This window comes from Stenella coeruleoalba (genome assembly GCF_951394435.1).
Source record: "Stenella coeruleoalba genome assembly, chromosome: 17".
Lineage (NCBI taxonomy): Eukaryota > Metazoa > Chordata > Mammalia > Artiodactyla > Delphinidae > Stenella > Stenella coeruleoalba.
In genome coordinates this window covers 52045467-52057475 of record NC_137163.1, presented here as the reverse complement: position 1 = coordinate 52057475, position 12009 = coordinate 52045467, and the positions used below count along the sequence as shown (strand labels likewise).

The window sequence follows — 12009 nt, the reverse complement described above, 5'->3', positions numbered from 1 at the left end:
GAATTCATGCTTTTGTGTCGCAAGTTTTTAACTAATTTTCAGAATAGGCAAAATAAGCAGAATGGAAAAGAGAAGAAAAGGGAGGAGATGGAGAGAAGTAAAACGTTCAGGTGCTGCTGAAAGAGCAAGCTCTCCTGTTCAGGGAGCACAGGGCTGTGAGGATGCATGCGGCCCAGCAGATAGGAAGCGTCTACCGTGAATCCTGGCCCTGGGCAGCGGTGACGGCCTGCCTCAGTCCCGCAAGGCAGTCCCTCTAGGCAGCTGGCCACCCAGCAGGGAGAGCTTTGTCAAGAGCCTCCTGCTAAGCCTGAATTTTCCTTGAAAATTGTCTAAAACAAACACTGGTTTTTAAGCTCTTTAGAAATGAAAACAGTAAATAGAAACCACTGATTAGTTCTCTTTTGGAAAGCACCAACAATTAAATGGAAGTGTTGTTGACAATATAAATTCCGTTCCAGGAGACAAAAGTTACTTACGCATTCGAAACTTTTAAGGGTTTTCACCAAGCTTTAAAATGTTAAAATGTTAACCACGCATCTTCAGTGTGTTCTTTTAGCCCAACAAACCCCTCCAAAAGGATCAGTAACGTGTAGAATAGCATCCTACTGCAGGGTCTCCTGTGTGTATTTCTCTTTATTGTGCGTAATTGCCTCATTGTTTTGGAGACCACGCAAACACTGTTTGGGACCACATGCTATTTACATATTAATTATTTATAGTTATTTAAATTATATATTTTATCCTAATTGAAGTAATAAATTTGTTCAAGTAAGTTTTAGACTTAAGGCCCATTTTAAATGAACTTTTATTTTTATGTCCTTGTGTTTAGTGCCTATAAATGGCTTCCTGTAACACTCACACCAGTTGAAGAAATGAAAATGGTGTTAAACATCTGATTCTGCGCTAAACTTTACTCTAGTGGTGTTTTCTGAAGAGTATTAAATAAATTGAACCTCCAGTTTCTAAAGAAAAAAAACTTACCTCAGCTCCCACTTATTACCCCAAAGTCATAAATTCTCATTAGTCAGCCATAATGTTCAAAACAATACGTAACGCATAGCTCCAATCACTCAGTGCTGGGTTCCCTCCTATACCCAGTTTTTAAATAACAGAGTTAGAAGGGCACATTGAGTCCTAGGCAATAGAGATTCTGAACCCATAGGAACTTCCTAGAATAACACTCTGGCTTATATGTCATAAATTGAGTCAACTAAGTAACTTGGTGTGTGAAAGATATACTCAACAAATTATAATCCAGTCCCTAAAGAATATTGCACTGAAAGGATTTACAGAATTATGCCAAATCTAAAACTCATTAAAGACTTAGACTATCATTTAGGGAAAACTCATTTCTCTTGTACATGAATAATATTGGTGGAAAATAGAAAAATATTATGAATTTTTGTATTCTATTCTATTGTAAGTAGTTAGTACATTTCAGTGAAAGAAAGAGCAACGCAAGAAATTAGGGAGGTCTCAAGGAGTGATACACTGGGAAGCCCTACAATTCTATACTCTCTTCTTTAGATTAAGAAGAAAAAAATATAACCAAATGGCATATTTAACAGATAAAAATGAAGAATTTGCTTCATTTGGAATGAGTTTTTCTTGGAATAGCTGCAATTTTGTTGTTGTTTTTCAAGTTTTCCTTTTCTTTAGATTCCACCTACTGGGATTAATTTTCTCTAGAGTGATCTCATGCCTGAAACATCAGTTTGAAGGTGTAGGTGTTCATCTTATTGACTTCCTTTTCCCCAAGGTGTAGGGTTTGTGTTTGTAAAGACAATTAGTATGGGGCTCTTTTAAGCCAATTTCACATACAAAGTGAAATGTGGAACCAACAGTGCAAAGCTCCTCTCTGAGCTTTCTTCTCATAAACCAATAATAAAGAACCTCTAAGTAGGATGCCTTCGTGTGAAACTCAGAGATGAGAGAAATGTTCCTGCTACCCTTGGCAGACTATTTTTCATTATCATAACACCAAAAAAACATAATAATTCAGACAAGTCAGTAAGAAATTTTCAATTACTGAAAATACTTTGTCTCCACTATAGTAGTGAATCACTCCTGTTAATTTGCATAGCTCTACATTTAGCACTGAAAAATAGAATATTTAGCTCTTGTAGAATTTCAAATTTTATAAGTTATCTTATAATTGCAAAAAAAGAAGATAAATGTTAGTATATAATAATAAATTGCAGGTAAGATCTCTGCTGTCAAGTAAAAAACACAAATTTTGCTTTTTTTAATAGTAATGACTCAAAGAAGTCGACAGCCAACTGATGAGTGAAGTTTCCCTGATATTGTGCATAAATCAAAGAAGATAAAGTGAGAGTATTTCCATGATATTTTAGCTGATTTGCCTAAAAGCATCTGCCTTTTCAAGTTGACAATTTGCATCCAAACCTTAAAAAAAAATGATGATTAGAAATAGATTTAGTTACATGGAAAAATATTTACAATATATTTCGGGGTGGGGTAAAAAAACCAAACTCTATATAGTATGATCTCATTTGTAATCTCACTAATGAGATAAGTTCCCATGGTGCGGAAGGAAGCCTCCTGCCAAAAATCAAACAGCAAGAACAGAGACTTGCTGACAACTATGTGACTGAACTTGGGAACAGATTCTCCACCACTAGCTGAGCCTCGAGATGACTACAGCCCCAGGTGACAGCTTGACTGTCACCTCAGGAGAGCTTGGCTCTGAAAGTAGACTTCCAAGTTCAAGTCCCGTTAACACCACTTACCAGTGCTGTGACCTTAGGAAAGTTACCTAGCCTCTCCATCACTCCAGCTTTCTTATCTATGAATTTGAAATAATAATAACACAAATGTCATAGGGTTGCTGTGAATAACTCCATTCATGTAAAGCAATTAGAACAGTACTTGGAACATTATAAATGCCCAATAAATATCATTATTGTAATATATTATATATAATAACTACATAGTACACTAAAAACTAACTAAAGTAAATGGCTTTAAGGGGTTGTATTAGTTATCTCTTGTTTTATAACAAATCTCCCCTGAATTTAATAGCTTTCAAACTTTAACAAAGTGAGCTGAGAAGCATCCCCTGTCTCTCAATAATAGGTCTGAGTATGCCCACCACACTTGGGCATCAGAGAGGTTACCTCTGCGAAAATGCACAGTTGGCTGTCCCTCAGTAAGTCAGCTTCCTCTAGTAGGAGGTTCTCAAGGTGCAATTCTCATGACTGCCACAGATAACCAAGTATCAAGACAATTGTTATGAAAAGAAAACCATAGTTGAATACTTAGATGAACTCTTTTTAAATGAGCATTTTAACAAACAAAAATCAAAACTTTTATTCCCAAAATATTTGCACAGTTTTCATAAACATTTCAAAAACCAGTTGCTTAGAGACTGATTTCTAACCTAAATAAATCAACATTTTTTACAATTTACTGAAACATGCCCTGGATTTCCATGCTGCCATGTTTAATTCAAGCAAGACTCTATAAAAAAAAGTTAACAGAGAAAAGAACCTTGGTTTTTGATTGACTTGTGGTTTCGGGGCATTTCCACAACCTGATACTTCTCTTATATCTGTTGTTCCCATACAAGCCTTTCTCTCCAGGGAAATAGCTTTCTCTTCCTAGGACACCATCAACTGCATCCTTGCAATGCTTTTCTCTCTGACTGTTAGTCTGTGACCAATTTTCTCTCTCCAACATTTTGGAGAAACCTGCTATGGATTGAAATTGGAGGTCACAGTTTCCTTCCACATGTTAGTCTCAGAATGTGGGACACAGCCCTGTGCCCAAGAGGAGCCCATGGTCAAGCTGAAAAGCCAGCTGTGAAAGCTTTCAAGACTTAATCTCTTCACCCTGTCATCAACTCCTCTGGTGTCCAAATTTGTCAGGTGCCATTTGGCGTCAGGAATAGCAGAGAATGTTTAAATCCAGATTTATTCCTCCATTATGTGAAGCTTTATTTCTGAAATGCTGTTTTGTTTCATTTTATTTTTTAAGACATTGCTTCTTGGTTTATTCACTTCAATTGCCACATACATACTGGGTGCTTTCATGAAGTAGTAAATTTTTGGTGGGTGGTGGGGGAGTGCTTAGATTATTAAAATTATTGTTATTAGTTTGTCCCTATATGTTTGTGCCTTTAAAAATATTGAATATATAAGCATCTGCTGGAAAAATAGCTCAGATGTGGAGTTTGATAAATATTCAGACTTTATTTTTTTTTTTATATTCAGACTTTAAGTGCGTTCACTAGTTTGATATTTTTATCTCATTTTTCTCATGCTTGATCTCAGCCATTACCAAAGGTTCTCAAACTATAATGTGCATAAAAATAACTCACGGGACTTCCCTGGTGGTGCAGTGGTTAAGAACCCGCCTGCCAATGCAGGGGACACGGGTTCGAGCCCTAGTCCGGGAAGATCCCGCATGCCATGCCGCGGAGCAACTGGGCCCGCGTGCCATAACTACTGAGCCTGAGCTCTAGAGCCCGCGAGCCACAACTACTGAAGCCCGTGTGCCTAGAGCCCATGCTCCGCAGTTAAAGAAGCCACCGCAATGAGAAGCCCGCGCACCGCAATGAGGGGTAGACGCTGCTCGCCGCAACTAGAGAAAGCCCGCGCGCAGCAACAAAGACCCAACTCAGCCAAAATTAAATAAATAAATAAACGTTAATTAAAAACACAAAAAGGCAAACTCAGGGAGCTAGTTAAAAATGTAAATTCCAGAACAGTATTCCCAAAATTTTAGATTCATTGAGCCTGGGAAAAAGACCAAGAAGTGCATTTTTAACAAACCAGTGTAAAGTGGTCTGTAAACCACAATTTGAAAATATTGTTTTAGACATTCAAATGTAAAAGTCATTAAAATTTAAATCAAAGAATCATAACCATATTCAGTGCTATTGCTCATAAATGGCAAAACTGGGCACCTAAACAGTAAATTCATAGACCCACCCAAGTGTCATCATCTCCAGGGAAAACAGATATGAGGTAGCCAGCACCAGGAGAAGGGGAGAGAGAGAGAGAGAGAGGGAGCGAGAGCGCTGGGCAAGCTCTGAATGGCTTGGACAGTGGACAGCAGGGGAGCATCAGGTACTGATTATGGCAAAGGAGGTGTTTTACCAACCCTTCTGTTAATGTTTAGTTTTGTTGTTTTCCAATTTCAGAGGTAATACGTGATTAGCACAACCTTTTTGAAAACACAAAAAGAAAGTTGACTGTTAATAATAACTTTAATTTATGGACGTATATAAAATACCTTTATTTTCATATTTGTATATTGTTATTTCCTAAAAATATCATGGTATATATAATTCAATGTAATTTTTTTCCACCGATCAGTATCCTTATTTCCCGTGTCAAAAAAAAATATCTAAAAGATGATTTTAAGTGGCTAACCAGCATTCCATCGTGTAGATATTCCACAATTTAATTAAATATTCTTTTGTTATTGAATATTCAGTCCCACTGTGTGGTGGACATGGGATGAGCCACCACCATCCCCTTCAACACAGATATTTTAAATATTTGAGAGAAGTCTTTTAATTTTTTCCTTTATTGTTTCTGCCTTTTGCATCGAACTCACACAGGACTCCTACTTTGGATACACTGTGATGTTGAAATGCACTGTGTAATCAGCCTCTGTTTTTTTTTTTTTTTGCAGTACGCAGGCCTCTCACTGTTGTGGCCTCTCCCCGTTGCGGAGCACAGGCTCCGGATGCTCAGGCTCAGCGGCCATGGCTCACAGGCCTAGCCGCTCCACGGCATGTGGGATCTTCCCGGAAGGGGGCACGAACCCTATACCCTGCATCGGCAGGCGGACTCTCAACCACTGCACCACCAGGGAAGCCCAGCCTTTGTACTTTTGATTGAACAGTTTCTCATTTTCTACCCATTTGAGATCATCAAAGCAAATTATATCTCAGGGTTCAAGAGTCATTAGACCTGGCTCTCACTGTGTTAGAAGTAGGGGAAAGTTTCGGCCTCATTCTCCTCAAGTAAATACCAACTCATCCAAATCTTTATAACTTCCTGTCTTTTGTGACTTTGCAATTTCCCATTCTTCTCATTGACCCTATTTACCACTCTAGACCTATGAAATCCCATATTGTGTTTTATTCAGTAGCCTGCTATCTAGTGGTTGAAATGGAGAAGTACAGGTATTTCCCTCCTAAAGAATAATCCCATTTCAGAATACAGCTCTAAGGTCACTCCAGTAATAACCTCATATTTGTATAAAACTATGAATAGTTTATAAATCACTTTTTAAATAGTAGAATTAATCATAAACCTAGAGTCAGAATATCTTTGTTTTATCTCCAGATCTGCAATTACTGATTTGTAACTTCTGTTTTTAAAAAAAATTACTTAACTTTTTGAAGTTGGGTCTCCCTTTCTTTGAGGTAAGAAGGCTGTTTTTGATGTTCCTAAGTTCTTTATAATTTTCAATATGTTTTACAATTCTATTATATGTAGCATTTGGAGAACTCTTAAATCAAGAAATTTCTTTTTCAGATTCTTTAATGATTAGACACAAAAAGCCACGAATTCCTCCTTATTTCTTCAGTTGGTATGACATTCTATCAAATTATCTCTGATAATATCCCTTCCTATTCTAAGACTATAAGGTTTGTTTGTATAAAACTCTCTCTGATTACAAATCTTTCTTCTGTGACATCTTTAATAATGTAAATATAATGTATAATAATGACCTCTATAATAATGTAAAATCACCTTTCTACCTAACAATTCATTTTTCTTAGTTCATATTTTCTAATAGAAACAGTATTCTCAGCATAACAATGCCATTTATTATTCCCACTGGTGAATTTTCCATCATTAGTTCATGTAATTACCACACAAGCTTACTGCTGTAGCAAGACAGGTCCTGGGATCTCTGCCATCAAGATAGAAAAAAATAGGGCTTCCCTGGTGGTGCAGTGGTTAAGAATCGCCTGCCAATGTAGGGGACACGGGTTCGAGCCCAGGTCCGGGAAGACCCCACATGCCGCCAAGGAACTAAGCCCGTGCACTACAACTCCTGAGCCTGTTCTCTAGAGCCCATGAGCCACAACTACTGAGCCCGGTGCCACAGCTACTGAAGCCTGCACGCTTAAAGCCCGTGCTCCAAGAGAAACCACCGCAGTGAGAAGCCCGCGCACTGCAATGAAGAGTAGAGAAAGCCACAACTAGAGAAAGCCTGGTGAAGCAACGAAGACCTAATGCAGCCGAAAATGAATAAATAAATAGACAGAAAAAAATAAAAATGAGAAACATTTGGAGGGCAGAAGAAAACATTGTAAGGTTATTACATTATAAAATACATGTGAATTCAAAAATATATAATTTCTTCAAGTGAAACGTGAATATTTATACAATAGTATGATATACGAGTTTTATAGCTTTTTAAAATTAATGTTATAAATCAGAATTTCTCAAATACTATTCCAAAGAATACTACTTCTTCAGGTTGTTAAAGACATTAATTGCCCAAACGAAGGGAGTCTTTGTCCAATCAATTGTTTGGAAAATGCTGTTTTAAAGTTAAGTGGCTCTGATCACCAAAGGACCGCCCAGCGACTTCAGTATGTTAACATGCACTTTGTCCAGGGTGGGATGTACTATCTAACCTGTTTTTTCACAGAGCTTTTCTTTACCCCCACAGAACATCTCTTATGAAACTGTCGACTGAAAAGGAAACACACACACACACACACACACACACACACACACACACACAGCTTAAGAGCACTAAGTTTCAGGTTTATTTTATTTTATTTTTTAGTTTTTCATGTTTGAGAGACAAAGCTCTCTTCGTTTATTTGCCATGAGGATGGGGAAGAGAACTGACAGGTCACAGGCATGTCTGCACATGGGGGTGCCAGAAGCTGGTATCCACCAGGCCCTCACTCTGCCAGGAGACCTCTCTGGAAGGGGCTGCCAGCTCACAGATGCCTTGGACACCCTCCATGCCAATCACAAAAAAGTCACAACTGTCCCATTCTTGCCAATCTGCCTGGGATCCAGGGGAAGAAAGCAGATAATGATCCTTCAGGGGACAGAGAAAAAGATGTCATCAGCTCCTGGGTTAATGCCTCACATTCCAAGACCCGGAGACATGCACACCCACCATGGGCTCCCAGGCCAGCCTGCCTTAGCCCCCAGGCATTTTGCAAGCCTGCCTCACCCCATTAATGCTCTCCCAACAACCCCCAACAGGGCAGTGGGCATGTCAGGGATGGGATGGTGACTGCACATCATCATCACCCTCCCAGGACAGACTCTCAACACGGCAGCCTCCATGGTCACTGTATGCCGTCTGTGGGCTCACAGGGGAACCCTCTCTCTTCCAAACCGCAGGCCCCCTGGGGACATGTGCAGTGCTCCAGCCACCTGTTTTCGCAAAGCCTGGCTTAAGAAGGCCAAGCACAGGGTGACTCCCACCCCCACCCCCACCCCCATAATATCTGTGGAGTGAGTGTGCCTCTCTCACAGAAGTGACAGGAAGTTATTTGTGAAGAAACAGGATACTTGGGATAACCTGGGGCCAAGGAGGTATATGTGACAACCTCAGTTTTCCCATCTGTAAATAGGCATAATGGAGGTATCTACCTCATGGGGATGGCATGTCCGCATGAGGGGTGTGGACACGGGGACAAAACTTCTAAGGATCAAATGGAATCATGCATGTGAGTTACCTATCGAGTATCTGGCATGTGGTAAATTACGCATTACTTATCATTGTTAGAATTATTATCGCTCCCCAGCTTGAGGACCAGGTCTGAGCCCTCTCCCGCCCCGGAAGTGACCATTCTTCACCAGCCTTTCTGGGCCAATGAAGGCTCCATTCTGGAAGGTTCTTTCAAGCTTCTCATGCACTTAGTACTTCGTAGGCATGGACTTGGCTCAGGAATATTTTTCACCCGGGAAGAAATGTTAACCTTGCCACAGAATCCTAGGTTTGGGAGCCGTAGGGGCTTCTTGGGAATCATTTAATCCATGCCTCTCTATTCACAGAAGAGAAGGGTACAAACCAGAGATGGTTCATTTCCGGGTTTGTCTGGATCCCCCAGCTGCTCGGGACCCAGAACCCAGGTCTCCAGACATTCAGTCCAATGCTCTTTCCACTACTCCGTGGCCCTCCTGGGAACCTTACATGGGACCCAAAAGTCCCAGCCTCAGAACATACCCAAAATTCCTCCTGACCTGCTTGGAGAAGTTCTAGAAAATTACTCCTGTTTTCCTAAGATGTGGAGAAGTCTGAAGGCAGATGATAACTGGCTTTGGTTTTGTCAGGGTAACAACATCCCACCCTGCCAGGTGCCAGGGCAAGTACGGTATAGTGCCATCCCATGCAGTGCCCCCAGGGAGTGGTTAAAGACAGCCTTCCCACTTCACAGATGGAAACACTGAGGTCCAAGAGGCCACACCTTACCCAGGTGTCACAGGAACCACTGCAGAGCCAGGAATTCATTCAATTCCACCACCACTCTGAAAGTGGCTGCACCACGGAGGGTGGGGGGGCAAGGGGTCAATGGGCCCTGGGGCACCAGATCCTTCTTGCACAGGGTGAGAAATTTATTTTTTCCCCAAACTTAGGAGGGGCCTGAGGTGGGATCCCTGCTCCCGGCCGCGCAGCAGTCCCAAGAGGGTCCTCTCCCTGCCCCTAAGCACCAGTCCTGGGCCAGCTCCAGCTCCTTGGTAAGGAACTCGAAGAGGCGGTGTGCCCATCACACCGATGGAGGAGACCAGCAGCTGCGCGCCGGGATCCGCCAAGTCGTTCACCGCTGTGGCCAGGCCAGACCGCACCGTCAAGTTCACGCGCTGCAGGGACACGAAAGCTTAACCTGAAGCCGGCGTAGGCCGGGATCGAGCTGAGGACCGGGGCGCGTGGAGTGCGGGAGCGCGGGGTGGAGATGCGCGGGCCCCAAGGGATTAAAGCTGGGGGCACCGGCCGGGGTTACTGGAGGTCACGTCGGGGTCCTGACTGGGCAAGGCGACACGGAACGGATGTGGGGCCGCGGGGTCACAGAGAGCTGGAGGTCAGACTCGGCGGGCGGCGGGGCGGGCGGGCGCGGAAGGGTTGGGCTCACGGTTGGGAAGCCGGGGCGGGGACAGATTCCGACCCAGGTCAGTCAACCTCCTCCCACCCCGTGCTCCCCGGCCCATGCTCACGTCCTCAGGCTTGCCCAGGGTGGCAGCAGTGGCCGCGCACAGCCGCTTCTCCGGGCCCGCGGGCACGCGGCCGGCGGGCAAGTTCGTGTGCAGTTCAACGAACTGCCGAGTCCAGCGGGAAGCTGTGCGAAGGGCAGCAGCGGAGAAAGCTCAATTTTATTTTATTTGGGAACCTTATTGAGGACTATAGCCTGGAGACAGCCTCTCAGATAGCTCTGAGGTACTGCTCTGAAGAGGTAGGGGAAGAGCCAGTATAAATATGAATTTGGGGCTGGGGAATACATGTAGTCATGCTTACATGTTGGTAAGAAATTATTGCTAATCACAGAAGCAGACATCTCACGTCAATGAGTTTAGCGCTTTTCTATGTATGGGAAGGTGCAAGAATCTGGAGTCACTGAAATTCTTCCTTAGATATGCATCTTAACCATCTAGGGACGGTAATCCTAAACACAGAATGCTTCATCCTGTTTTTGCCATCCTGAATTCCCTGAATTCAGGGCGTACAGTCAGTGGGTGACTGCAAATTCAGGGCATAGAGTCGGTGGGTAACTGCAGTGCAACCTATCCCTTTGTGTAACTGGATGATAAACAACAGACACTCTGTTCTTTTTGTTTACAGGCCCTTAAAACAAGAAAAGTTGCAGTGAACATGTAGGGTAAATGGAACCAGACTGTGAAATAACAGATGAAAACATTTTTAAAAAATTGCTATTTAGGAGGAAGAAAAGAAGGGCTTGCATTATGGTGAAGACCAGTGATGGTTTGGTGAGCCTTCAAGAGAGAGGAAGTAGGAGAATACCTTGGCACTTAATGAGATGTCCAAAAACATCTAACATATACAACAGGAAGTCACTTGTGGAAGCTGCAGTGCGAGTTTTTTAAATGAAAAGTTTATAGGTAATGTATGTTAAAGAGAAAAACCACAGGCCCCAAACAGCACCACTTTTGCTAAAGCCCATGATACCACCTAGATTTCATAGCTAACCTAACTGCAGTTTCAACCTGCCTCAGAAATGTAATCTTAATCACGCAGTTGGAATTTTCTAGTCAGCATGTTGGCCTTCTCCCCACCCCACCCCCACCCCCCATCCCAAAGGAAGAAGACGCATGCTGCATGATAAAACCCTCTGGGTCTCTTCCCTCCAAAAATAAGTTGTCCTGGCCCAAAATAATCCTTTCTTTTCTTTTACTAATGACTTCCTCTCCCCACCCTTCTTTCTATAAAAACCTTCTGCCTGTACCACTCCTGGGAGTGCTCTTGTAGTTACCAGATGGGATGCTTCCTTGTTCATGAATTGTTGAATAAAGCCTTCAGATTTACTCTGTTGAATTGTTCTTTGCCGGGTAAATTAAGTGAAAAGGTGCTTGCTGTAATGTTATGATGACCCCTTGTGGTTCAAAACCAAAATGACCCTTTGAAAAATTAATCCTGGCACCATGAGCAGCAAATATCTTGGAGTTTAAATAACATTCTTTCAATGTTCCCCAAACTATTGTTAGTGGTTATCTCTTCAGAGTGGTTTTAGAGGGACTTTCATATCATGCATTGCTGTAATAGTTAACATTTTTGCAAAAAGTATGCATTGCCCTGGTAAGCAGAGCAGAAAACGATAAAGACTAAACAAAATATGAGGGAAAATAATCATCTTTCTCAGGTAGATATTCGTTTCTCTGCAAGCCAGAATATAGAATTTGGATTAAAGTAAATTACTGCCCCTAATCTTTTTAAATAAACAGGATTTTGACCTTTTTTTTTTTTTTTTTTGATGTTGTGGGTAGAAGGGGTTTTTTGGTCTTTTTTTAATTGCGGCACGCGGGCCTCTCACTGTTGTGG

General features: G+C 41.9%; 1 pseudogene across 1 annotated transcript; it reads right to left on the bottom strand.

Moving 5' to 3' along the window:
- Positions 1-7973: 7973 nt before the first annotated feature.
- Positions 7974-10510, bottom strand: LOC307176379 (D-dopachrome decarboxylase-like; annotated as a pseudogene). The gene is made up of 4 exons: positions 10471-10510; positions 10173-10294; positions 9672-9821; positions 7974-8046 (listed from the first exon to the last, which is right to left on the bottom strand). The product of its transcript is annotated as a D-dopachrome decarboxylase-like (transcript).
- Positions 10511-12009: the final 1499 nt, after the last annotated feature.